The sequence below is a fragment of the Oncorhynchus nerka genome, linkage group LG14 (genome assembly GCF_034236695.1).
Source record: "Oncorhynchus nerka isolate Pitt River linkage group LG14, Oner_Uvic_2.0, whole genome shotgun sequence".
Taxonomy (NCBI): Eukaryota; Metazoa; Chordata; class Actinopteri; order Salmoniformes; family Salmonidae; genus Oncorhynchus; species Oncorhynchus nerka.
In genome coordinates this window covers 28,263,873-28,288,958 of record NC_088409.1, presented here as the reverse complement: position 1 = coordinate 28,288,958, position 25,086 = coordinate 28,263,873, and the positions used below count along the sequence as shown (strand labels likewise).

The 25,086-nt window shown below is 43.4% G+C and overlaps 1 pseudogene; it reads left to right on the top strand.

Annotated features, from left to right (window-relative positions):
- The first annotated feature begins 543 nt into the window (after window positions 1-543).
- Window positions 544-23,566, top strand: LOC115140810 (NXPE family member 3-like; annotated as a pseudogene).
- Window positions 23,567-25,086: the final 1,520 nt, after the last annotated feature.

Genomic DNA, 25,086 nt, shown 5'->3' with positions numbered 1-25,086 from the left:
TGGTAACTTTTACACTCAACATAGCCACTTCATATGTGCACTTGCCCCAGAAAGTCTGTTGTAAAAATCTGTTATATTTTTTTCAGCTAAGTTCAATTATATTGTTACTATAAAATCATATAATATAAAATAATGGCATGGAACTTATAAGCATATCTTGTCTGCTAATTGAACTAGCCTACAGCCTATGGTATGGATGCATAGACAGAAAACATACAGGAGTAGACTGACTCATATTCTGTTCTTCTGAAATACATTTTCTTCATATAATAATGTTTCTTAAGACCTGCCTAAAATAAATAATGGATGTATTGTGATGGTGTATATTTTTATTAGACTTTTAAATGTAGATGTTCCTTAGGTGCACATCAGCGGCTTGTATGCATGGAGGCCTGGAGATGCTGAACGTGTTTGTTAATTAACAGTCAATTACCGTAAGACCAGCAGACATTTGCATGACAATAACTGCCGGACAAAATGTCAATACTGACACAGCCCTGAATGCGCTCTCTATCTACCTCTATGGGTGTAAAGGACATATGAATGCTCTTCAGACAGACAGCCTCGAATAACAGTGGACAGGACATCAACTTCGTAAATAATTTATTCTAGACAAAGAGGGACAATACATAAACGGTAAGCAACTACAGCACAACTAACTAACTTAATCAATTATAACAGGAACCACATGAGCATATTTAATCTGTTGGTACAGGCTGCATTGTATTGATATTTTCACAGTAAATGTGGAATCAAGGATTATAGAAAAGAAATGACATGCAAAGAGCCAATCTTTCATTTTTGCTTGGTCTTTTCCTTAACGGGTTATTGATTAAGTGCCATTTCTAATTGATTGCAGAGGCCTACACCCTGCTGGCATTATAATCAACCTAATGAACCTTGTGCCAAAAAGAATGGTCTTCTGGTCTTTCTGTTTCCTCCCCCCGTGTTTTGAGGGTATTTTAATACATCTCTTTTACCATTTAGAAATGAAAACACTTTATGTATCTTGTCCCCCCATTTGAAGTAATTTGACACTTATAGTATAGTCCAAAGTTACATCAAGCTTTTTGACTGTACAAACTTGTTGGATGCATTTGCAGTTTGTTTTGATTGTGTTTTGGATTATATTTTGCCCAATAGTAACTGAATTGTGTCATTTGAGTCACTTTTATTGTAAGAATAGAGCATAAACAATGTCATTTTAAACCAACACTTTTTAGTCTCTGATTATGGTTAACATTTTCATTTTGTCCAAAGTGAGTAATTCTGTTGTTGAAGTACATTACATCAACAAAGCAGGCTAATCACTAGAAATAGACTTTGGACATTTGAAACGGCCCTGAGAACGTTGATATATGCCGCCTTCGGCGCTCACAAATGGTTTAACTCTTGCCGAGCACTAGGAGATCTTGTTGCAATAAAACTACAGTACTCCAGCATGTGTCAAACCTTCGTACGCTGAAAAGTCTTGTTAGTGTATAGGTCAAATTAGCGTTTCAATTTCCTGTCTATTTCAGCTTCAGACAAAAGCTAATATTTCACAAAATGTATTTTGTTGTTTTAATAATAACTTAAACATAACATAAATATATTGAAACAAAATGGAAGCAAATAGAATTTTACAACAAAATAAAAGGTTTCTGGGGCACAAGAGGATTTGTGACAGCTGTGAAGAAATGTAGATGTGCTACAGTAGCAATGGCAGCTATAAAAAAGAAACCTAGATAACTAAATAGTTGATGTTACAATTAAATGTTTATTGGTCAGTGTTTTTGTTTCCTTGTACACACACACATACACATACACTTAAAAACCGTGGCAGGAACATGGGGAGATATACAGAATGTATCAAACAGCTGTGGCGTACTTAGACCACATGTGGGCAGAGACATCCTCAAAGCACAAAACAGACACACACACAACATGTGAATACATGGACTCCACCACCATTGCACACACTCACATAGACTTGTTTTTCGTCAAGGGGCGAAGTTAGACGGCAGTATGTTGGGATGGTTGAGTTTCTGTTATGTTATTTTGGTATTATGGTGTAATATCAAAGTAGCAGTCATATAACTTCATGTAAAGCCACAGAAAACCAGTAGCTGCCTGGCACTTTATGGTAGGAAAATTATTTCCAATCAATCAAATTCATCATGGTATATTATTGAGGGGGTCAAATTGACCTGTCTCTAATATTGGGGGGTTGGGGTCATGACCCCTTGTCCCACCTGTAAGTTATGCACACACACGCACGCACGCACGCACGCACGCACGCACACACACACACACACACACTAGCCTGTGTAATAGGTGCATGTGAACGTAAGGGCAGTTCCTTCTGTCAGTCTGATTACGAGGGTCTCTAATTCCCTTCAAATAGCCCTTAAAGAGCCATAGTGTTCCCCCAGTACATGACACACACAATATTGGGCATCTTTAGTTAGACATATCCTGGATTTTGTGCAAGTTTTGTGGTGTCATCATGAACACATTTTGTTAAAATGGGTTACCTAGCTCCCTTCTGGACATAATGCATTCCTATGGGTTTCAAATAAAATAAAATTAAATTGTATTGGTCATATACACGTGTTTAGCAGATATTGTGGGTTTAGCGAAATGCTTGTGGTTCTAGCTCCGACATTGCAGTAATATCTAACAAGTAATATCTAACCATTTTACAACATATACCCAATACACACAAATCTAAGTAAAGGAATGTAATTAAGAATATATAAATATATGGACAAGCAATGTCAGAGCAGCATAGACGAAGAGAGTAGAATAGTATAGAATAGAGTATATATACATATAAGATGAGTAATGCAAGATATGTAAACATTATTTAAGTGGCCAGTGATTCCATGTCTATGAATATAGGCAGTAGCCTCTAAGTGCTAGTGATGGCTATTTAACAGTCTGATGGCCTTGAGTTAAAAGCTGTTTTTCCGTCTCTCGGTCCCAACTTTGATGCACCTGTACTGAACTCACATTCTGAATGATAGTGAGGTGAACAGGCAGTGGTTGTTGTATTATCTTTTTGGCCTTCCTGTGACATCGGGTGCTGTAGGTGTCTTGGAGGGCAGGTAGTTTGCCCACGGTAATGCGTTGGGCAGACCGCACCACCCTCTGGAGAGCCCTATTGTTGCGGCGGTGCAGTTGCCGTACCAAGCGATGATACAGCCCGATAGGATGCTCTCAATTGTGCATCTGTAATAGTTTGTGAGGGTTTTAGGTGCCAAGACAAATCTTTTCAGCCTCCTGAGGTTGAAGAGACACTGTCTGTGTGGGTGGACCATTTCAGTTTGTCAGTGATGTGTAACCCAAGGAACTTGAAGCTTTCCACCTTCTCCACTGTGGTCCCGTCGATGTAGATAGGGGGGTGCTCCCTATTCTGTTTCCTGAAGTCCACAATCATCATTTACTTGGAGTGATTTGTACAGGGTAGGTTTCTTGACACATTTCTTAAGTGGCATTTTATAATATCATATCATATTGTAATTGTAATTTATTAGAGTCATTATTTTCTTGCATTTAAGTATATACTGTTATAACTAAGTACTGACCTTCCTACCTTTGTCTTGTTTAACTGCCAGTATCAAATGTCTGCCAGTGTTGAATGTTATGGTTAAAGTTTGCTGCCAGACTTCGTTGAGGACACACTGATAATTGTTCACCTTTTTGTTCATTAATATCTTAGGGCCTTCTCAGAAAAGAGCCTATTCAACATTTTCTCTGCTTCTGTGTTGGAGGTATCTCTCTGTTGCAACTTATAATTAAACAGAACATATTTTTATTGAAGTTATCCCTGACTGCTCTCCTTTTTGTTCAGCTGGAAACTCCAGTTACATATATTATATATCATTGTAATCAGTAGACTTCAGGGAACATAACTTTTTTACAGTGTAAAAGGTAACTTTGTATTTAATACATCACTTTCAAAGTAAGGAAATACCAATTTGTACAGCACTGTAAAATACATGTTTATCATTGTTGCAATCATCAAAGTAAAAACAAAGACAATATGGATTCAGTTGTTAATTAAATGTGTTCCCCAAACCAATACAAACATTTTAAGCTATTTAGAGGTTGTGTAGACCCAACACAGGGGAAGCCATTACACAAAATGTAAAAGAGTGCATTTTCAGCATACTGACCAAGGCTTAGCTAAAATGGCACTCTATCAGGTTTTGTTCAGCGCCTATTTTCACACTTCTATACCAAATCAAAAAAATGTTCTAGCTTATCTACTGGACTAAGAGAAGAAGCATTTAAAGAAAATATATATATATTTTTAAATGAGGTAAAATACATCATGGAGGACCTTGTGTCCTTGAGACATATTTTTTCCTTGTAAGGGGAGGGATCCCTGTACTGAATTTCTGGACTCTAGCTCAAACAGGGGGCATGATGTTTCAAAGTTTGCATCTTCAATCCCTTGTTATAGCGCCACCATGTGGCCAATTCACATGGCATTGCATGAAAGAGTATGGCCCATGAGCCTTTACCATCATGCCAAGTTGCACCCACCTAGGCCTTACGTGATCCTTTCAACTCATCCTGTGGTATATAATCAAATTCTTAGCTATTTTATAACGTCTCAAATTCATCACTTTACTTAAGCCGGTGTCTGTGAACACTCTATAAGGGCATATGACATGGTTACGACACCCATCATTCCATTCATTGTAATAATGTGGCACAGAGGTTGGTAAGTTACATAACACCTTGTTATAACATCTGGTATGCAGACGTTATGTAGCATGTAACAACATATGAACTAAGTTGTCATGCAGCCTGTTTAATAGCAGCAGTGGTGGAAAAAGTACCCAATTATCATACTTGAGTAAAGGTAAAGATACCTTAATAGAAAATGACTCAAGTAAAAGTAAAACATCTCCCAGTAAAAATTCTACTTGAGTAAAAGTCCAAGTATTTTGTTTAAAATATGCTTATGTATCATTAAGCCAACCAGATGGCACCACTTTCTTTGTTTTTTACATTTGTTTTTTACATTTACGGATAGCCAGAGGCAACCTCCAACATTCAGACATTATTTACAAATGAAGCCTGTGTGTTTAATGAGTCCACCAATTCAGAGGCAGTAGGGATGACCAGAGATGTTCTGTTGATAAGTGTGTGAATTGGACCATTTCCCTGTCCTGCTAAGCATTCAAAATCTAAAGAGGACTTTTGGGTGTCAAGGTAAATGTATGGAGTAAAAAGTAGAATAAATAATAAATAAATAATGTAGTGAAGTAAAAGCAAAAGTAGTCAAAAATATATATAAATAGTAAAGTACAGCTTCCCACAAAAACTACTAAGTAGTACTTAGTAGTACTTTTACTACTAAGTAGTCAAATATTTTTACTTAAGTACTTTACACCACTGAATAGCAGTTGTTATTAACAGGTGGCATTGGAGCGTATGACAAAAGGATGAACAGTATTCTATAACACTCATTATAACAAGGTTTATCAAATTGTATGCCGTTAGCCACAACTATTTAATTAAGCAATAAGGCACTCGAGGTGAAAGCAGAGGTACAGTACAACACCGCCTCGCGTGCCTTATTGCTTTTATATAGCATTTACCAACATATTATAATGACAATGAATGACACATTTTCATGAAACTTTATTTTGATAAGTCAATTCATACAATTGAATTCTTCCACCAGAGGAAATAGTCCGGACAGAAATCTGGTAGTTAGTTATTTTGGAGTTAGTGCTATCCGGATACCTTAAAGCCTAACACCTGGGTAAAAAAAAACAGGTTGACCCTGTGCAGTAAAAACGTGATTTTTCTGTGTTTTATATATATTCCCACACTATGAGGATGTAACAATACTGCGAAATTGTGAAAATAATGATAATGCCGATTTAGTGTAAGAGCTGTTAGAAAAGACTGCATGAAAATTCAGCCTGTTTTGGTGGGATGGAGTTTTGGCCTACCTGGTGATTTCAACTCTGTCACGTCAAACATTCCACATGGAACGACAGGCCTACACTAGCTTTTTTTCTAATGGCATTTACTTAGATAGATCCATAATAATGACGATGATGCATTATTTCGTCTGGCCAGAAAACTTTGACAAAAAGCCAGGATGTGTCTAACTAAAGATCCAATATTGTGTGTGTGTGTGTTTAATGTACAGGGGGAAACTATGGCTCTTATTCGAGACCCTCTTAAAACCTGGGCTAAATCAGGGTCATGTAGAGGGTTTCTTGGTCGTCTTATAGAAACCTACTTTGAAACAAAATTATACACCTCACACAGGGTTGTGGGCATAAAATAAATTAGACACCTGCACCATGTCAGATATACTGTAGACTTGAAATGTTTTGAGTTTTGCATCCCAATATTACACTTTATTTACATCACAGAAGACTGAAATATAACAAAACCGTTTGATGTAGAAACACCGGATTTGAAATGAAGAATATTAATAACTTTCTACTCATGGGGCCACTAGAGGGCGCTTTTGTCATTCGACTGCAGGAAAAGAACTGCCATCACATTCACATGAAAGATCAAGTGAGGATGTCTAATGGACAGCAATGGGGGTATCAGTTTGATTACCAGGCTTGTAGAGTGAAACTCTATACGGTAGCTGAAGGAGAAGAATATACAGACCAGACTATAGGAGTGGACTACGGGCTTGAAGAATGGCCGGTTTTTCACAAGGTTGTGTGTCCCGAACTGAGAGTTATCACAAAGGAGTATAGTGTGTTCATGGGCTACCAGACCCGTTGGAAAGGTACCCCTGTGTCAGGGTCGTCATAAGGAGGAGACCAAGGCGCAGCGTGATAAGTGTACATTCTAATTTATTAAACGAATGCAACACTGAACAAAACTATACAAAATAACAAAACGAACCGTGAAGCAATATAACTAGTGCGAACAGACAACTAAACATAGAATAACAACCCACAAAATACCCAAAGAATATGGCTACCTAAATATGGTCCCCAATCAGAGACAACGATAAACAGCTGCCTCTGATTGAGAACCAATCTCGGCAACTATAGATATATAAACACCTAGACTAGAGAAACCCTTAGACATACAAAAACCCCTAGACAATACAAAAACTAAACAAACCACCCTTGTCACACCCTGACCTAACCAAAATAATAAAGAAAACAAAGATAACTAAGGTCAGGACGTGACCCTGACTCCTCAGGAAGAATATTTCACAGGGTGAAAATACAAAGAAAGAATGGACTTCTATGTCGATGCGTGGAGTTCTATATCAGCAACGAGGAAACCCGCAACCAAAACATTCGTGATGGTGGCCTGACTGGAGATTTTATGTTGTGCATGCTTATTCCTTTTAAAAGTTGGGATCTAATGGAATTGAAAATGTTAGAGTTGTCGGACACTCTTTTTGTACAGAGCCAAAAGCGGCAGAGCATTGTTCAGCTAAGGAAGTATATAATATATACAAATCCTGAGGATTATGATTCACAGGAACCCCAAGAAGGTACATCCTCAGAAGGGTCAGCCCCCGAAGAAAACTAAGTACGCGGCTGCGTTAACCTCGCCCTGATACGCAAAGGACTGGTTCAACAATAAAAGGAGTGCCCATAAAGCCTCCAGTTCTTCATTTCAGCATATAACATGGATATTCATACAACATACCAGGACTCCGATACGTCATGGGGGCCAGACCCTAAGGACTCTCTGCCTCACAGCCCACCATTCTATTCCACCCAGGCAAGACCCCGACACCTCCTACATGTACACAGCCTGAGGATGTGTTTGATGGGGTGGTCAGTACTATGTTTGTGGACACCATCAAGGCCTCTGTAGCCACACTTTTGGACGTGGTGATTGGAGAGTATATAAGAGAGAAATGCATCGGTTGTGAGATCAATCACCCCAGCCAGCGCAGGCATCCATGTCTATACGACCCCCCAAGATACTACTTCTTCAACCATTTTGAAGAGCTGGTGAAAAGACTGTGGTCCTGCAGGTTTATACCTTCGCTGGGCAGAGCCCTGGAGTCTATGGGTCTTGTGCCGTCTATTCCCAGAGTTTACGGAGTAACCGGGGCTTTCCTACATGAACTGAAGGAGGCAATCTACATCCACGAGAAACTCAAAGAAATCCAACACACCCTGGTGGAAGACGATATGCATACGATATGCATACGATGCTAGAGAGAATAAATACATGTTTTATTTTGAGAGAACATACAAATGTTATGCATCAAATTATTGAAAATAAAGTGAACAATGTATCGTTCTACACAACACACAATACCTGGGCTAATGTAGAGTGTGTGCTAAAAATGGAGCAAATCATGCATCATGTACGACATACGGGTGAGAGTCTACAATGGACACAAATGGTATCCCTTCTTGTGGATGATTTTGAAGAACTAGAAACAACCTTGTCTAAGATTTTACTTTATTTGTTTGAAACACCATTTAATTGTGACATGTATCATATTTGTTGTTTATATACTTATATAGCGTGTGTGTTTTAAAAATTCAGCGACAGAAGCCTGTAAATCTAAACCAAATATACAAGGTGTTGCATGCTGGCATCGTTGAGAAACGGGGTTTTTCTACTCATCCCTTGTCCCAATTTCGGGCGGATCTATGTGACATGCAGGCCCTTGCAGATAAAAATGATGGAAATCGCTACATGCTAACGGTTATAGATATGTTCTATAAAATAGCATTTGTAAGGGTCTTAAAAAATAAGAGCGGGCAGAGGTGACCCGGGCCTTAGACTCTATCTTGAAGGAAGGAGGATGAAGCCCTCCAAGGTCTCTTCTGAAAACTCTTTTCAAGTCTTTAAAAATCTATATGGTCTGTTCCCCCATCGCCGTAAGAAAAAAATTGATTTTAAATTCATAGTGGGGGACTTGGTGCGTATATCCAAGTTGAGGGGTGTTTTCGACAAAAAATATGAACAAGGTTACAGCGATGAGGTGTTCACGGTTACCGAATGTCTACCGTTACCGAATGTCTATACGCCATTGAAGAGATCCTTATGGCTTTCAAATCACTGCACCCGCACACAACCTCTTCCAATGCAAAGCCAGGCATGTTTGTACCACTCAGGGCCTGTTCAATTTGACAGAGCACAAGCCTTATCTTAAGCCATTCTCTCATACGCAGCGCAGGAGAAAAACTCCCGGGTTTTGCATGATAAAGGGGTTTGGGTCCGCTGTCTGTGAAAATCTTAACAGTAGAATCCTCAGGTTGGAATATGTAAGCCATATGTCCATCACTCGTATCCAAAACTCCTTTAAAACATTCAGGGGCAAAAGTATACAGAATGGTGTCGTCTGCATAGAGGTGGATCAGAGAATCACCAGCAGCAAGAACGACATCATTGATTTATACAGAGAAGAGAGTTGGCCCGAGAATTGAACCCTGTGGCACCCCCATAAAGACTGCCAGAGGTCCGGACAACAGGCCCTCCGATTTGACATACTGAACTATATCAGAGAAGTATTTGGTGAACAAGGTGAGGCAATCATTTAAGAAACCAAGGCTGTTGAATCTGCCAATAGTTGTGATTGACAGAGTCAAAAGCCTTAGCCAGGTCAATGAATGCGGCTGCACAGTAATGTCTCTAATCGATGGCGGTTATGATATCGTTTAGGACCTTGCGCGTGGCTGAGGTGCACCCATGACCAGCTCGTAAGCCAGATTGCATAGAGGAGAAGGTATGGTGGGATTCGAAATGGTTGGTGATCTGTTAGTTAACTTGGCTTTCGAAGACCTTAGAAAGGCAGGGTAGGATAGATATAGGTCTGTAGCAGTTTGGGTCTAGAGTGTCACCTTCTTTGGGGGATGACTGCGGCAGCGTTCCAATCTTTGGGGATATCAGATGATATGAAAGAGAGGTCGAACAGGCTAGTAGGAGTTGCAACAATTTCAGCAGATAATTTTAGAAAGAGAAGGTCCAGATTGTCTAGCCCGGCTGATTTGTAGGGGTCCAGATTTTGCAGCTCTTTCAGAACATCAGCTATCTGGATTTGGGTGAAGGAGAAATGGGGGAGGCTTGGGCAAGTTGCTGTGGGGGTGCAAGCCAGTTGACCGGGGTAGGGGTAGCCAGGTGGAAAGCATGGCCAGCCATAGAAAAATGCTTATTGAAATGTTCAATTATCGTGGATTTATTGACAGTGTTTCCTAGCCTAGTGCAGTGGGCAGCTGGGAGGAGGTGCTCTTATTCTCCATGGACTTCACAGGGTCCTACAACCTTTTTGAGTTTGTACTACAGCACATTTCTGGTTGAAAAATCTAGCCTTAGCTTTCCTAACTGCTTGTGTATATTGGTTCCTAACTTCCCTGAAAAGTTGCATATCACGGGGGCTATTTGATGCTAATGCAGTATGCCACAGGATGTTTTTGTGCTGGTCAAGGGCAGTCAGGTTTGGAGTGAACCAAGGGCTATATCTGTTCCTGGTTCTAAATGTTTTGAATGGGGCATGCTTATTTAAAATGGTGAGGAAGGCACTTTTAAAGAATAACCGGGCATCCTCTACTGACGGGATTAGGTCAATATCCTTCCAGGATACCTGGGCCAGGTCGATTAGAAAGGCCTGCTCGCTGATTAGAAAGGCCTGCTCGTTTTAGGGAGCGTTTGACAGTGATGAGGGGTGGTCGTTTGACCGCAAACCCATTACGGATGCAGGCAATGAGGCAGTGATCGCTGAGATCTTGGTTGAAGACACCAGAGGTGTATTTGGAGGGCAAGTTGGTTAGGATGATATCTATGAGGGTGCCCGTGTTTACGGATTTGGGGTTGTACCTGGTAGGTTCATTGACAATTTGTGTGAGATTGAGGGCATCAAGCTTAGATTGTAGGGTGGCCAGGGTGTTAAGCATGTCACAGTTTAGGTCACCTAGCAGCACGAGCTCTGAAGATAGATGGGGGGCAATCAATTCACATATGGTGTCCAGGGCACAGCTGGGGGCAGAGGGTGGTCTATAGCAAGCGGCAACGGTGAGAGACTTGTTTCTGGAAAGGTGGATTTTTAGAAGTAGAAGCTCGGATTGTTTGGGCACAGACCAGGATAGTATGACAGAACTCTGCAGGCTATCTCTGCAGTAGATTGCCACTCCGCCCCATTTGGCAGTTCTATCTTGTTGAAAATTGTTATGGTAATGTTGGAAATTTCAGGGTTTTTGGTGGTCTTCCTAAGCCACGATTCAGACACGGCTAGGACATCCGGGTTGTCAGAGTGTGCTAAGGCAGTGAATATAACAAACTTGGTGAGGACTCTTCTAATGTTAACATGCATTAAACCAAGACTTTTACGGTTACAGAAGTCAACAAATGAGAGCGCCTGGGGAATGGGAGTGGAGCTAGGCACTGCTGGGCCTGGATTAACCTAAAGGCTAAAGGCTATCAGAACTGGTCGTCTAGTTCGTTCGGAACAGAGAGTAAAAGGAGCAGGTTTCTGGGCTCGATAGAATAGATTCAAGGCATAATGTACAGACAAAGGTATGGTAGGATGTGAATACAGTGGAGGTAAATCTAAACATAGAGTGACAATGAGAGAGATATTGTCTCTAGAAACATAATTTAAACCAGGGGATGTCACCGCATGTGTGGGAGGTGGAACTGAAGGGTTAGCTAAGGCATATTGAGCAGGGCTAGAGGCTCTACAGTGAAATAAGACAATAATCACTAACCAGAACAGCAATGGACAAGGCATATTGACATTAGGGTGTAGTAAAATAGGTATTGTAGCCCAAGGAGTAGCTGATGGACCTCTTCAGCCAGCCGGGAGATGGGCCTAGCATGGGCTAGGTCCAGGCTAATTGGTGCTTACTTCGGGACAGAGACATTAGCCAGGAGTAGCAACTCGGATTGCAGCTAGCTAGCTGCGATGATCCAGGTGAAAAGGTTCAGGGCTTGTGGTAGGAATCCAGAGATATGGAGAGAAAATAAGTCCGGTATGCTCTGGTTTGAATCGCATTGTGCAAACTGGCGAGAGATTTCCGAGCTAGAGGTTAGCTGATGACAGTGGTTGGCTGACTACTAGCTAGTAGCTAGTTAGCTGGCTAGCTTCTGTTGGGGGATTCCGGTTCGAAAGTAAAGAAAAATACTTTAGAATATAGCAGATCCATACCACATTGGGTGAAGTGGGTTGCAGGATAGTATATTGAAGTTGAGGTTTAGGAAAAATATAAAAAAAGATATGCAAAGAAAAACGATATAAAGGATATATACACGGGACATGGGACAAGACGAGGACAAAGACGTCTGACTGCTGCGCCATCTTAGATTGTGTCTTGCGGTCGGAGGCCGAGCAGTTGCCATACCAGGCAGTGACGCAACCATGCTCTCGATGGTGCAGCTGTAAAACCTTTTGAGGATCTGAGCACCCATACCAAATCTTTTCAACGTCCTGATGGTGAATAGGTTTTGTCTTGCCTTCTTCACGGCTGTCTTGGTGTGCTTGAACCATGTTAGTTTGTTGGTGATGTGGACGCCAAGGAACTTGGCTCTCAAGCTCTCAACCAGCTCCACTACAGCCCCGTCGGTGAGAATGGGGGTGTGATCAGTCCTCCTTTTCCTGTAGTCCACAATCATCTCCTTTGTCTTGATCATGTTGAGGGAGAAGTTGTTGTCCTGGCACCACACGGTCAGGTCTCTGACCTCCCCATAGGCTGTCTCCTTGTTGTCGGTGATCAGGCCTACCACTGTTGTGTCATCTGCAAACTTAACGATGATGTTGGGGTCGTGCCTGGCCGTGCAGTCATGAGTGAACAGGGAGTACAGGAGGGGACTGAGCATGCACCCCTGAGGGGCCCCCGTGTTGAGGATCAGCATGGCGGATGTGTTGTTACCTACCCTTACCACCTGGGAGCGGCCCGTCAGGAAGTCCAGGATCCAGTTGCAGAGGGAGGTGTTAAGTCCCAGGGTCCTTAGCTTATTGATGAGCTTTGAGGGAACTATGGTGTTGAATGCTGAGCTGTAATCAATGAATAGCATTCTCACATAGAGAGTGCAATAGAGATGGCATCATCTGGGGATCTGTTGGGGTCGTATGCAAATTGGAGTGGGTCTAGGGTTTCTGGGATAATGGTGTTGATGTGAGCCATGACCAGCCTTTCAAAGCAATTCATGGCTACAGACGTTAGTGCTACGGGTTGATAATCATTTAGGCAGGTTACCTCAGTATTGTTGGGCACAGGGACTATGGTGGTCTGCTTGAAACATTTTGGTATTATAGACTCAGACAGGGAGAGGTTGAAAATGTCAGTGAAGAAACTTGCCAGTTGGTCAGCGCATGCTCGGAGTACACCTCCTGGTAATATGTCTGGCCCTGCGGCCTTGTGAATGTTGACCTGTTTAAAGGTCTTACATCAGCTGCGGAGAGCGTGATCACACAGTGGTCCAGAACAGCTGATGCTCTCATGCATGTTTCAGTATTACTTACCTCGAAGCGAGCATAGAAGTTATTTCGCTCGTTTGGTATTCTTGTGTCACTGGGCAGCTCTTGGCTGTGCTTCTCTTTGTCGTCTGTAATATTTTGCAAGTCCTTCCACATCCGACGAGCATCGAAGCCGGTGTAGTACGATTCAATCTTAGTCCTGTATTGACGCTTTGCCTGGTTGATGGTTCATCGGAGGGTATAGCGGGATTTCTTATAAGCTTCTGGGTTAGAGTCCCACTCCTTGAAAGTGGCCGCTCTACCCTTTAGCTCAGTGTGAATGTTGCCTGTAATCCATGGCTTCTGGTTGGGGTATGTACACAAAGGGTTGTGAGACATGGGTTTGATTTTTGACACATGAAAAGTGGGATGTATATGGAGGGTACGGAACAACAGGAGATGAACAGCAGAGGGGCTAATGACCTTGGAGATGGGGAAAGGGCAGATGAACTGGGGGGATGAACCGGGGAGAAAGTTTGCAGGACAGCCATACCTTCTGCCCGAGATGATACTGGGGAGCCGGGGTCCGGTGGCGTTCCGCTTTCATCGATAGCAGGGGAGTCGGGGTCCGGTGGCAGTCCACTTGTCATCGATACCTGGAGGTGGTCTTAAGAAGGGCCGATCGGGCTGATAGCCCAGGGAACACTCAAAGGGCGAGAGACCCATGGCAGAGCAAGGAAGGGTGTCGCGGGCGTATTCGACCCACACTAGTTGCTGGCTCCAGGTGGTGGGGTTGGTGGAGACCAGGCAGCGAAGAGTCGTTTCCAAGTCTTGGTTGGCTCGCTCTAACTGGCCGTTAGACTGGGGGTGGAACCCGGACGACAGGCAGGCCCGACGACCCAATGAGCGTGCAGAACGGGCTCCAGCCCATAATAGCACCAGCAGTCCAGTCTATGATTGGATTGTGCCGCTCGAGCCAAGAGAATCCCAATACCTCAGGAACCTGAAACGTCTTAATCAGCATAAATTGGATTGCCTCGCTGTGGTTCCCTGACACTCGTAGGTTGATGAGAGTGGTATAGTCAGTGACCCGGCCTATAGAGCGCCTGTCCAGCACTCTAACGTCCATGGGAATGGAGAGAGGCTGAGTGGGAGGTCCATTTCGGATGCCAGGGTAGTGTCCCAAAAACTCACATCGTCCCTAGAATTTACGAGTACACGGAAAGATTTTGACTGGTTCCCATACAGCAGGATGGCATGGAAAGGGGTGCGAGTAAGGGGAGAGGAATAAGGCCCACCAGAGTACTCGCCCCTTCTTGATGAGCCTGGTTTTTTAATGGGCAGGTAGCTACAAAATGTCCCATTTTATTTATTAGTTATTTTACCAGGTAAGTTGACTGAGAACACGTTCTCATTTGCAGCAACGACCTGGGGAATAGTTACAGGGGAGAGGAGGGGGATGAATGAGCCAATTGTAAACTGGGGATTATTAGGTGACCGTGAAGGTTTGAGGGCCAGATTGGGCATTTAGCCAGGACACCGGGGTTAACACCCCTACTCTTACGATAAGTGCCATGGGATCTTTAATGACCTCAGAGAGTCAGGACACCCGTTTTAACGCCCCATGCAAAAGACGGCACCCTACACAGGGCAGTGTCCCCAATCACTGACCTGGAGCATTAGGATATTTTTTTAGACCAGAGGAAAGAGTGCCTCCTACTGGCCCTCCAACACCACTTCCAGCAGCATCTGGTCTCCCATCCAGGAACTGACCCATAGCTCCACAATAAAGACAGCTCTGGGTGTGGAGTTGGCGTAAAGGCTCAGCCGGAGTCAATCTAGCCCTGCCCAGGGCTAGATTGAAGGAGTCGGCAGCACTTGGTGATTCCCAAGAGATCTCGGGTGACGTCGGGTTCTCTCAGACTTGTAGACATCAGCTGTCTCCGGGATTCTTTGGAGGCGAGGTGGGAATCGAGGGTGAATGCAGGCAACAGGGCACAAATTCCCTCTCCTTCCTACGATCTCGAAGCCGCCCATCGATCCGGATGATTACGGCTATGAGGGAGTCCAGGTCAATGGGCAGCTCCCGGGCTGCAAGCTCATCTTTGACCACCTCCGATAATCTGTGAAGGAACATGTCGAACAATGCTTCCGGGTTCAAGAAACACTGCCACGTGCAAAAATCCACTGTGTAGTCTGCCACACTATGGGAGTCTTGACGTAGCTGGAGCAGCTTACAAGCAGCCTCTCTCCCGGACAATGGAGAATCAAACACCTTCACAATTTCTGCCACAAACAAATTTAGATTGAGAAAGACGGAGGACAGTTGCTCCTGCACCGCCGTAGCCCAGGTGAGTGCCCTCCCGGACATCAGCGTTATGATGAACGCTATCTTTGAGCGGTCCGAGGGGAACGAAGAAGGCTGCAGCTTGAAAATGAGAGAGCCCTGGGAGAGAAAAGCCCGGCAGGTTCCAGAATATCCAATGTAGCGCTCTGGAGGAGGTAAGAGGGGTTCTCGGGACACTGGGGTAGGCTGGGAGATTACAGCTGTGACCCGCTGCCCAGTGAGGAATCCGCAGAATTGCTCCAGCAAAGTCTCGAATCCCTGGGCATGGCGTTCTGCCAGGGTATGGAGTCCCTCCATAAGACATTGCAGTAACTCCTTGTGTCGTCCAATGGTGGCAGGGAGACAGCATTGTGGAGCTGGTCTGAATCTGCTGTGTCGGTCATGCCCAGTTCGTACTATCATGTTTTAGGGAAGACCCAGATGCAGACAGTGTCAAAGTAACAAAAGTTTATTAGTAGAACAGGGGGCAGGCAAAACGACAGGTCAACGGCAGGCAGAAGTCAGTAATCCAGTGTGGTGGGACAAGGTACAGGACGGCAGGCAGGCTCAGGGTCAGGGCAGGCAGAATGGAAAACTAGTAAACAGGAATAAAAAAAACAGACAGGAGCAAGGGGGAAAACGCTGGTAGGCTTGACAAATAAAACAAACTGGCAACAGACAAACAGAGAATACAGGTATAATTACACTGGAGATAATGAGGAGAGATGGGAGACACCTGGTGGGGGGTGGAGACAAGCACAAAGACAGGTGAAACAGATCAAGGTATGACAGATCAATGGAAACAGGATGCACCTGAGCTCAATTTTGAGTCTCATAGCAAAGGTTTGGAATACTTATGTAAATAAGGGTCTCAATACCTATTTAATACATTAGCAAATATTTCTTAAAACCTGTTTTTGCTTTGTCATTATGGGTTATTGTGTCTAGATTTATGAGGGAAAACAATAATTTTATCAATTTTAGAATAAAGCTGTAACGTAACAACATTTTGAAAAAGTCAAGGGGTCTGAAAACTTACCAAATGCACTGTACTTCCATAAAACATTTTAAACTGGTACCAGGCTACCTTCAGAGGAGAATTGTGAGGCTTGTGGGCATCCTAGAGAAAAACAGACATGTTCGTGAGAGTCTCAACCTTCGATGGAGGGCTACCGAGTGGGCAGCGGTCTAAGGCACTGCATCTCAGTGCTAGAGGAGTCACTACAGACCCTGGTTAGATTCCAGGCTGTCTCACAACCGACTGTGATTGGGAGTCCAATAGGGTGGCGCACAATTGGCCCAGCATCGTCCGGGTCAGGGTTTGGCTGGGGTAGGCCATCATTGTAAATAAGAATTTGTTCTTAACTGACTTGCCTAGTCAAATAAAGGTTAAATAAAATTAAAAATACAAATATTAGTGTGTAGCCCAAACAGCATGGACGCTACAGACAGACGTTGGCAGATCTGCGGTACTGGCTTCAGACAAGTCCTGTGGCGCTTGTGGTGGTCATAGAGCAAAACAGAGAACACCATTGTGTTCGTGCGAGTATGGATTTCGCTTCGCACGATTCAGACGTTGTTGTGAGAAGATTTTAGGTTATTTTAGATTCTTGGTCTGACAAACACTGCTGTAGCTCTCCCATCTTCCACAGCAGATGTGTAAGCATGACAAGGGTGGATGCAGTGGACTGAGACAGCCCATTATCAGCCTGATGGCGGCATTCTGAAACTGTTTTGAAAAAACATAAATGTCACTGTTTTTCGCAATACATTGCAGTCAATAGGAAAAGATGAGTGTCACAGGGTTGATGTTTTTCTCAGTACATTGCAGTCGATGGAAAAAGATGTGTGTCACGGGGTGGACGTTTGTCATTACATTGAATGGGAAAAGATGGGTCACAGAATTTATGCCTAAGTGAATGTATTGTATTGAATGGGGGAAGATTTGCATCACAATATGGATATGGAAGAGAAAGACCTCACAGACATGACACCTCTATCCCTCTCTTTCTCTCATTCTTTTTATTCATCAATCTACACACAATAACCCATCATGTGAAAAGAGGTTTTTAGAAATGTTTGCAAATGTTTTAAACGTACGAAACAGAAATACCTTATATACATAAGTATTCAGACCCTTTATGTGAGACTCAAAATTGAGCTCAGGTGCCTCCTTTCCATTGATCATCCTTGAGATGTTTCTACAACTTGATTGGAGTCAACCTGTTGTAAATTCATGTGATTGGACATGATTTGAAAAGGCACACACCTGTCTATATAAGTCCCACAGTTGACAGGGCATGTCAGAGCCAAAAACCAAGCCATGAGGTCGAAGGAATTGTTCGTTGAGCTCCGATACAGGATTGTGTTGAGGCACAGTCTTAAATGGAAGAAGTTTGGAACCACCAAAATTCTTCCTGGAGCTGGCTGCCTGGCCAAACTGAACTTTGGTCAAGGATGTGACCAAGAACCCGATGGTCATTCTGACAGAGCTCCAGAATTCCTCTGTGGTTATGGGAGAACCTTCCAGAAGGACAACCATCTCTGCAGCACTCCACCAATCAGGCCTTTACGGTAGAGTGGCCAGATGGAAGTCACTCCTCAGTTAAAGGCACATGACAGTCCGCTTGTAATTTGCCAAAAGGCACCTAAAGGAATCTCAGACCATGAGAAACAAGATTCTCTGGTCTGATGAAACCAAGATTGAACTATTTTGCCTGAATGCCAAGCATCACGTCTGGAGGAAACCTGACACCATCCTTATGGTGAAGCATCTTAGTTGCATCATCATGCTGTGGGGATGTTTGTTAGCGGCAGGGACTGGGAGACTAGTCAGGATCGAGGGAAAGATGAACAGACAGATCCTTGATGAAAACCTGCTCCAGAGCGCTCAGGACCTCAGACTGGGGCAAAGGTTCACCTTCCAACAGGACAACGACCCTAAGCACACAGCCAGGGCAACGCAGGAGTGTCTTCGGGACAAGTCTATGAATACCCTTGAGTGGCACAGGCAGAGCCTAGACTTGAACCTGATCAAACATCTCTGGAGAGATCTGAAAATAGCTGTGCTGCGACTCTCCCCATCCAACCTGACAGAACTTGAGAGGACCTGCAGAGAAAAATGGGAGAAACTCCCCAAATACAGGTATGCCACGCCTGTAGTATTATACCCAAGAAGACTCAAGGCTGTAATCGCTGCCAAAGGTTCTTCAAGAAAGTACAAAGTAAAAGGTCTGAGCACTTCTGTAAATGTGAAATTTCATTTTTTTTTATACATTTGCAAAAATGTATAAAAACTTGTTTTTGTTTTGTCATTATGGGGTATTATGTGTAGATTGATGAGGAAAAAAACAATTTAATACATTTTAGGATAAGGCTGAAACCTCCCACTCCTCTTTCTATTCTGATTAGAGCCCGTTTGCACTGCTCTGTGAAGGGAGTTGTACACATTTCTCAGAACAAGAATAGACTGACGAGTTTCAGAAGAAAGGTCTTTGTTTCTGTCCTATATCTGAGAGGTATAAGAAAGAAAATGTTACATTTTAAAACTTTTTTTTACAATTTAACTTGGTCAAAGAAAATGGCTCAACAGAATTAAATACAATTATTATCTGTCCCTTACCAGCTTCTTTGTGTCAATATCAGGCTGACTGACAGAGAATGGACACCATGTGGAGGAGCCTGTCCAGATATATATGTATCTTCTTCCTGCTGGCCCTGTCAGGCCTCTTCTTCCTGTTCAGCAACATTAACATTCTGGAGGTAGGGTAAATCCATCTGGCCTAATACGAACCAATCTCACATTGCTTCTATCACCCTCTCCCCCTCATCAGGGGAGCTACACTGGGGCATCTCTAGCTGCTCTTATCAACGTGGGTGTATTTACATACACTACACTAGTGTTGCTTTTAATTATATTGGGTGGCACAAAAACAGTCCACTGCGTTGCCTTAAGTTAAATACAATTCCATTTCAACTTATTGTGCTGGGTGCCAGGAATGTTGGTCATTATGAAGTTTGGAATTTGAGACAAAATATCTGAAGAATCGTATTATTAAACAGACTTTCCAAATGTGGGTCTGTTGTAGACCCACTTCCTCTCTGTCCACATATGGCACACGTGAAGGACTTTTATTTTGACCTGAGGTAAAGCAGAGGAAGTCGGTTGACAACAGACCCACATTTGGAAAATTTGTAATACGATCCTTTAGATATTTTTTCTCAAAGTCAGCCTTCATAATGACCAACAGTCCTGCCCATCGGCACAGTAAGTTGAAATGGAAATGGATTTAATGTTTTTGTACAACCCAATACAATTGAAAGCAAAGCTAGTGTATGTAAATACACCCACGTTGCTAAGAGCAGCTAGGGCGTCACGAAAACAGTAGGTTTTTAGATGCTACACTTGATGCATAGATTTTGCCAGCATCAGCAGAATGCAAGCCAACTTTATCAAGTGTTCTTGGGTGTGAGTCATGCATCAAATTCTTGAAAATAGTACCAGAGAGTCATTTTACACTGAACAGCGCAAGCCTCTCACAGAGCTATGCTGCTTATGTCCAGGTTTCATTAAAATTAATGGAAGCGTCACACACTCTACAAAAGTTAGTGTCCAGTGTAGCATGCCTGTTAGTGACCTCTCCTCTTTACTCAGCAGAAGCTCAACTGCCAAGCAGTGTCAATGTTCTACCAGCACAAAAGCAACATCCACTCAGCTTTGCTCCCAGAGGGCCCTTCTCCTCTGGACCACAACCAGAGCTACTGTAGCCAGGAGCCCTCACCGGAGGAGGCTCTGGAGGAGCGTGACCTCCTAGAGTCCATCGCCTGGCCACAGCCTCAGCCCCATTCTGTGAATGTGTCCCTGAACCAGACCAGTGACCCTGCACACAGCCTTTTTGTGATCCTGCCAGCAGGGGGCAGGAGAGAGTGGCACGTGGGGAACCAGTTGGAGGCTCTGGTCCATATGCATGACTTCCAGGGGCGTCCCAAGAGCTATGGTGGAGACTTCTTGCTGGCCCGGCTGCATTCCTCCACATTGGGGGCAGGCGTTGCAGGACAGGTGCTGGATCACAGGAATGGGACCTACTCTGCCATTTTCCCGTTACTATGGCAGGGGTCTGCACAGGTGGAGGTGACACTGGTCCATCCTAGTGAGGCAATTCATGTTCTACGACGGATACGAGAGGAACGGCCTGACCGGATTCCCTTTCAGAGTCTGTTCCGCTCTGGAAAACTGTCCCAGACAACTGTATGTAACCTGTGTCTGCCGACAAACCAGAAGCCGCTGTGCAATTACACAGACCCCCACACAGGGGATCCCTGGTACTGCTACAAGCCCAAGCAGCTGAGCTGTGACACACGGATCAACCACGCCAGGGGACCCTATGTGAACCATCTGCTCGTGAACAAGGAGGCATTGCTCTTTCAAAGGTTAATGAGTTTTACAGTATGCAAGTGAATGAGTTTAAAAGTGTGTGAAATGTATTCACAGACTTTGTTTCCAGTGTATCAGATTGCATGCTGCATTGAGTTTATTTAACAATGAAATATGATTCTTTCTCCACTTTTTCTCAGTGGTGTAAACATCAAAGTTCCCATTCATCCTTCAGGGTCTGACAGTGTCATTGTGCTGCCTGAGAAAAAAGGTAGGCAAGCAAGGAGATACCACAGTACAACTGTGTGTATATCTTTTTAACACTAGTTAACCAGCCTACTAACTGCTCTGCTCCGCTTTGTGGCTGTTTACTTCAACTCTGGAGAGTTTCTGGGTGTGCATGACAGTATTCGAGCCAACTACTGCATCTACAGTAATGTAAGGTGGGAAAGCCCTAGCACTTCTATTGCCTGTAAAGTGATGATGCTAGCTGGTGCAAGATGCTTGCTTTTCTCTTTCAGACAAAGCAGACGTGGAGAGAAGCAGCATGAAGACAGAGTCTACCAGGATCACTCCTTCCGGGTATTACTTCCAAGGGTCATGGCGAGCTCTGGGTGGTGGTGTGATGCGCCAGTTTAACATCTCATCTGCCACTCAGTGTCTGAAGGGCAAGGTGGTGTACATGTACGGAGACTCTACTGTCAGACAGTGGTTCGAGTACCTCAACACCTTAGTACCAGGTGAGTCTTGCGGCATCTTTCACTCTCTACTGTGCTTTCTAACACTCTCTTCTGTTTGTCCATCTCCCAACTCTCCCTTCCTCTTTGTGACAGACCTGAAGGAGTTCAACCTTTACAGTCCTAAGAATGTGGGGCCCTTCATGGCAGTGGACAGCACCCACAACATCCTGCTGAAATACCGTTGTCACGGTCCTCCAATCCGCTTCAACACTGTCATCGCCAGTGAGATGCGCTATGTAGCTAATGAGCTGGATGGCCTAACTGGTGGGTCAAATACTGTGGTGTTCATCAGCATATGGTCCCATTTCAGCACCTTCCCTGTGCAGGTATACATTCGCCGACTACGCCACATTCGGCGGGCGGTGGTGCGGCTTCTGGACCGGGCTTCGGGGACCCTGGTGGTGTTGCGCTCGGCCAACCTCCAGGCCCTGGACCCGAAAGTGAGCCTGTACAATAGTGACTGGTTCTCAGTGCAGCTGGACGGGGTGCTCAGGGCTATGTTCAAGGATCTGGATGTTGTACTGATAGACGCCTGGGAGATGACCCTTGCCCACCACCTCCCCATGCCCTCCACCCACCTCCTATCATCATCAAGAACATGATAGACATTATCCTCTCTCAAGTCTGCCCAGAGTAGGGCTAGCAGATTAAGAATGATTTATGTCAGAATTTTATCATTCAATACCTACAGTATACAATATTTTTTTAAATCTTAGAAATACCAAATTCTGCATTGTGTTTTTACTGTTGTCACATCACCCTTGATAGTATCACCGATATTTAATAAGCTTACGTATCGGCCACACGGCCTTCGTCAGAGCTTTTGTTATGTCGGTAAAACCACCCGCTCTCTCAAACAGAGAATTAGTGAACATAAAAGTTCAATCAGGAGAAACAACAGGGATTATCCAGTCGCTGTACATTTCAATGACCTGAAGCATGACATTTCCACCTTTAGATTTTGTGGCATAGAGAAAGTTAAGATATCAGACAGGGGAGGAGATATTAATAATACTCTGAGTAAAAGAGAATGTTTTGGGATTTTCACCCTCTAGACATTATTTCCTAAAGGTCTTAATGATGAAATGCTTGTTATGTTGTGAATTTGAACATGAAATATGTGTCTCTTGTAGATTATTCTGACGTTTTTCGAACGATGTACCCAGTGACTAATGAAAACTTACTATGTCCTCATTGAGATTTTACAGACATGTTCAATATGCCTTATTTATGCACTTTTGTAATATTTATGAAATGCATATTGTTATATTTGGTAGCACTTATTTGTTTTTCCTTTGCCTCCAACCCCCTTCGATGTGTAGAACGGATGTGGGTGGGACCAGGTCTACACAAGGGTGCACATTTTTTGTAATCACAAGAGCTCTGACAAAGGCCGTGAGGCTGATACGTAAGCTTATTAAATATCAGTGATACTATCAAGAGCAGTGTGTGGTTTCCTTTTTCCTTCATCTTGTTCAATTGTTGCCATGCACCTGCAAAAAAGATTGCTCAGATGTACGAGTGCCTTTTGAATACTGTTGTCACATCACAATGAATGATGATTGTTACTGATTGTTACATTTTGTCTGTGAACATTTGTGTCCAGATTTCTCTATTGAGGAGTGTACAAAACATTAAAGACAACCGCTCCTCCAATGACCAAGTGAATTGAGGTTAAAGCTATGATCCCTTATTGATGTCACTTGTTAAATCCACTTCAATCAGTGTAGATGATGGGGAGGAGACAGATTAAATAAAGATGTTTAAGCCATGAGACAATTGAGACATGGATTGTGTATGTGTGCCATTCAGAGGATGAATGGGAAATACACAAGATTTAAGTGCCTTTGAATGGAGTATGGCTGTAGGTGCCAGGTGCACACCGTTGGCATAAAGAACTGCAATGCTGCTGGGTTTTTCACGCTCAACAGTTTCCCGTGTGTATCAAGAATGGTTCACCACCCAAAGGACATCCAGCTAACTTGACACAACTGTGGGAATCATTGGAGTCAACATGGGCCAGCATCCCTGTGGAATGCTTTCGACACCTTGTGGAGTCCATGCCCCGACGAATTGAGGCTGTTCTGAGAGTAAAATGGGAGGGTGCAACTCAATATTAAGAAGTTGTCCTTAATGTTTTGTACACTCAGTGTATGTCAAACGTGATTTGCTTATTTTAAATGTTTTATAAAAGTACGGACTGAGCTTCAAAATAGTACAATATCATACACTGTAGTTGGAGAAAACATGGGAAAGTTATTTTGCTTTAAAAGGTGATAAACTTGTTGTCCCACATTGGAGACAAGTAAGAGAAAATTCCCTTTGATTTTTATGAGATTTTCACACCTCCTAGAGGGCTCTTCTTTGTTTACACCCATTCAGCATAGTTCACACCCTCTTAAGCCTTAGCCCAACCCACAAATTGTTAACGCATGTGAGTCAGCATGGCATTGTCCTCCAGAAAGTAGTCTCACTACTTTATCCCTAAGAGTCTGTTGATGCACCCGTGTGTCAATCCAAGTAACATAATGAAAAAATCCCTTCAAAATCCATCAGGCTGCGTCTCAATCCACCACATCTGCCTATGCTGGCTTTCTGCATCTGCCTATGCTGGCTTTCTGCATCTGCCTATGCTGGCTTTCTGCATCTGCCTATGCTGGCTTTCTGCATCTGCCTATGCTGGCTTTCTGCATCTGCCTATGCTGGCTTTCTGCATCTGCCTATGCTGGCTTTCTGCATCTGCCTATGCTGGCTTTCTGCATCTGCGATCGAAGGTGCCTTAGTTACAGTGTTATTTGGAGTTACAGTGGTGTTTGTCAGACCATGAGACATCCTGAAAATTGGTCTTCTTACGAAACATCTGTAGCGTCCAAACGGTTTGGCCTACAAAACTATTATGACCCCTCTATGGAAAGGGAGACTCTCACAAACACGATGGTGTTCTCTGTTTTGCTACGACAACCACACGTGTCACAGGACCCATACGAATGTGTGGAAGTATGGAGGTAGTTTTGTGCCCCCCCAAAATAAGGGGTGTCAACAAAAACAAACAAATCCTGAGCTTTCTAATATTTGGAAAATGTTCAGACCCCTTGGATTAAAAAAAAAAATCTTATCAATCTACACACAATACCCTATAATGAGAAAGCAAAAACAGTTTTAAAAAAAAATGTTTGCAAAAATGGAAGTATTCAGACCCTTTATTAATTTTTTATTTGACCTTTATTTAACCAGGCAAGTCAGTTAAGAACAAATTCTTATTTTCAATGACGGCCTAGAAACAGTGGGTTAA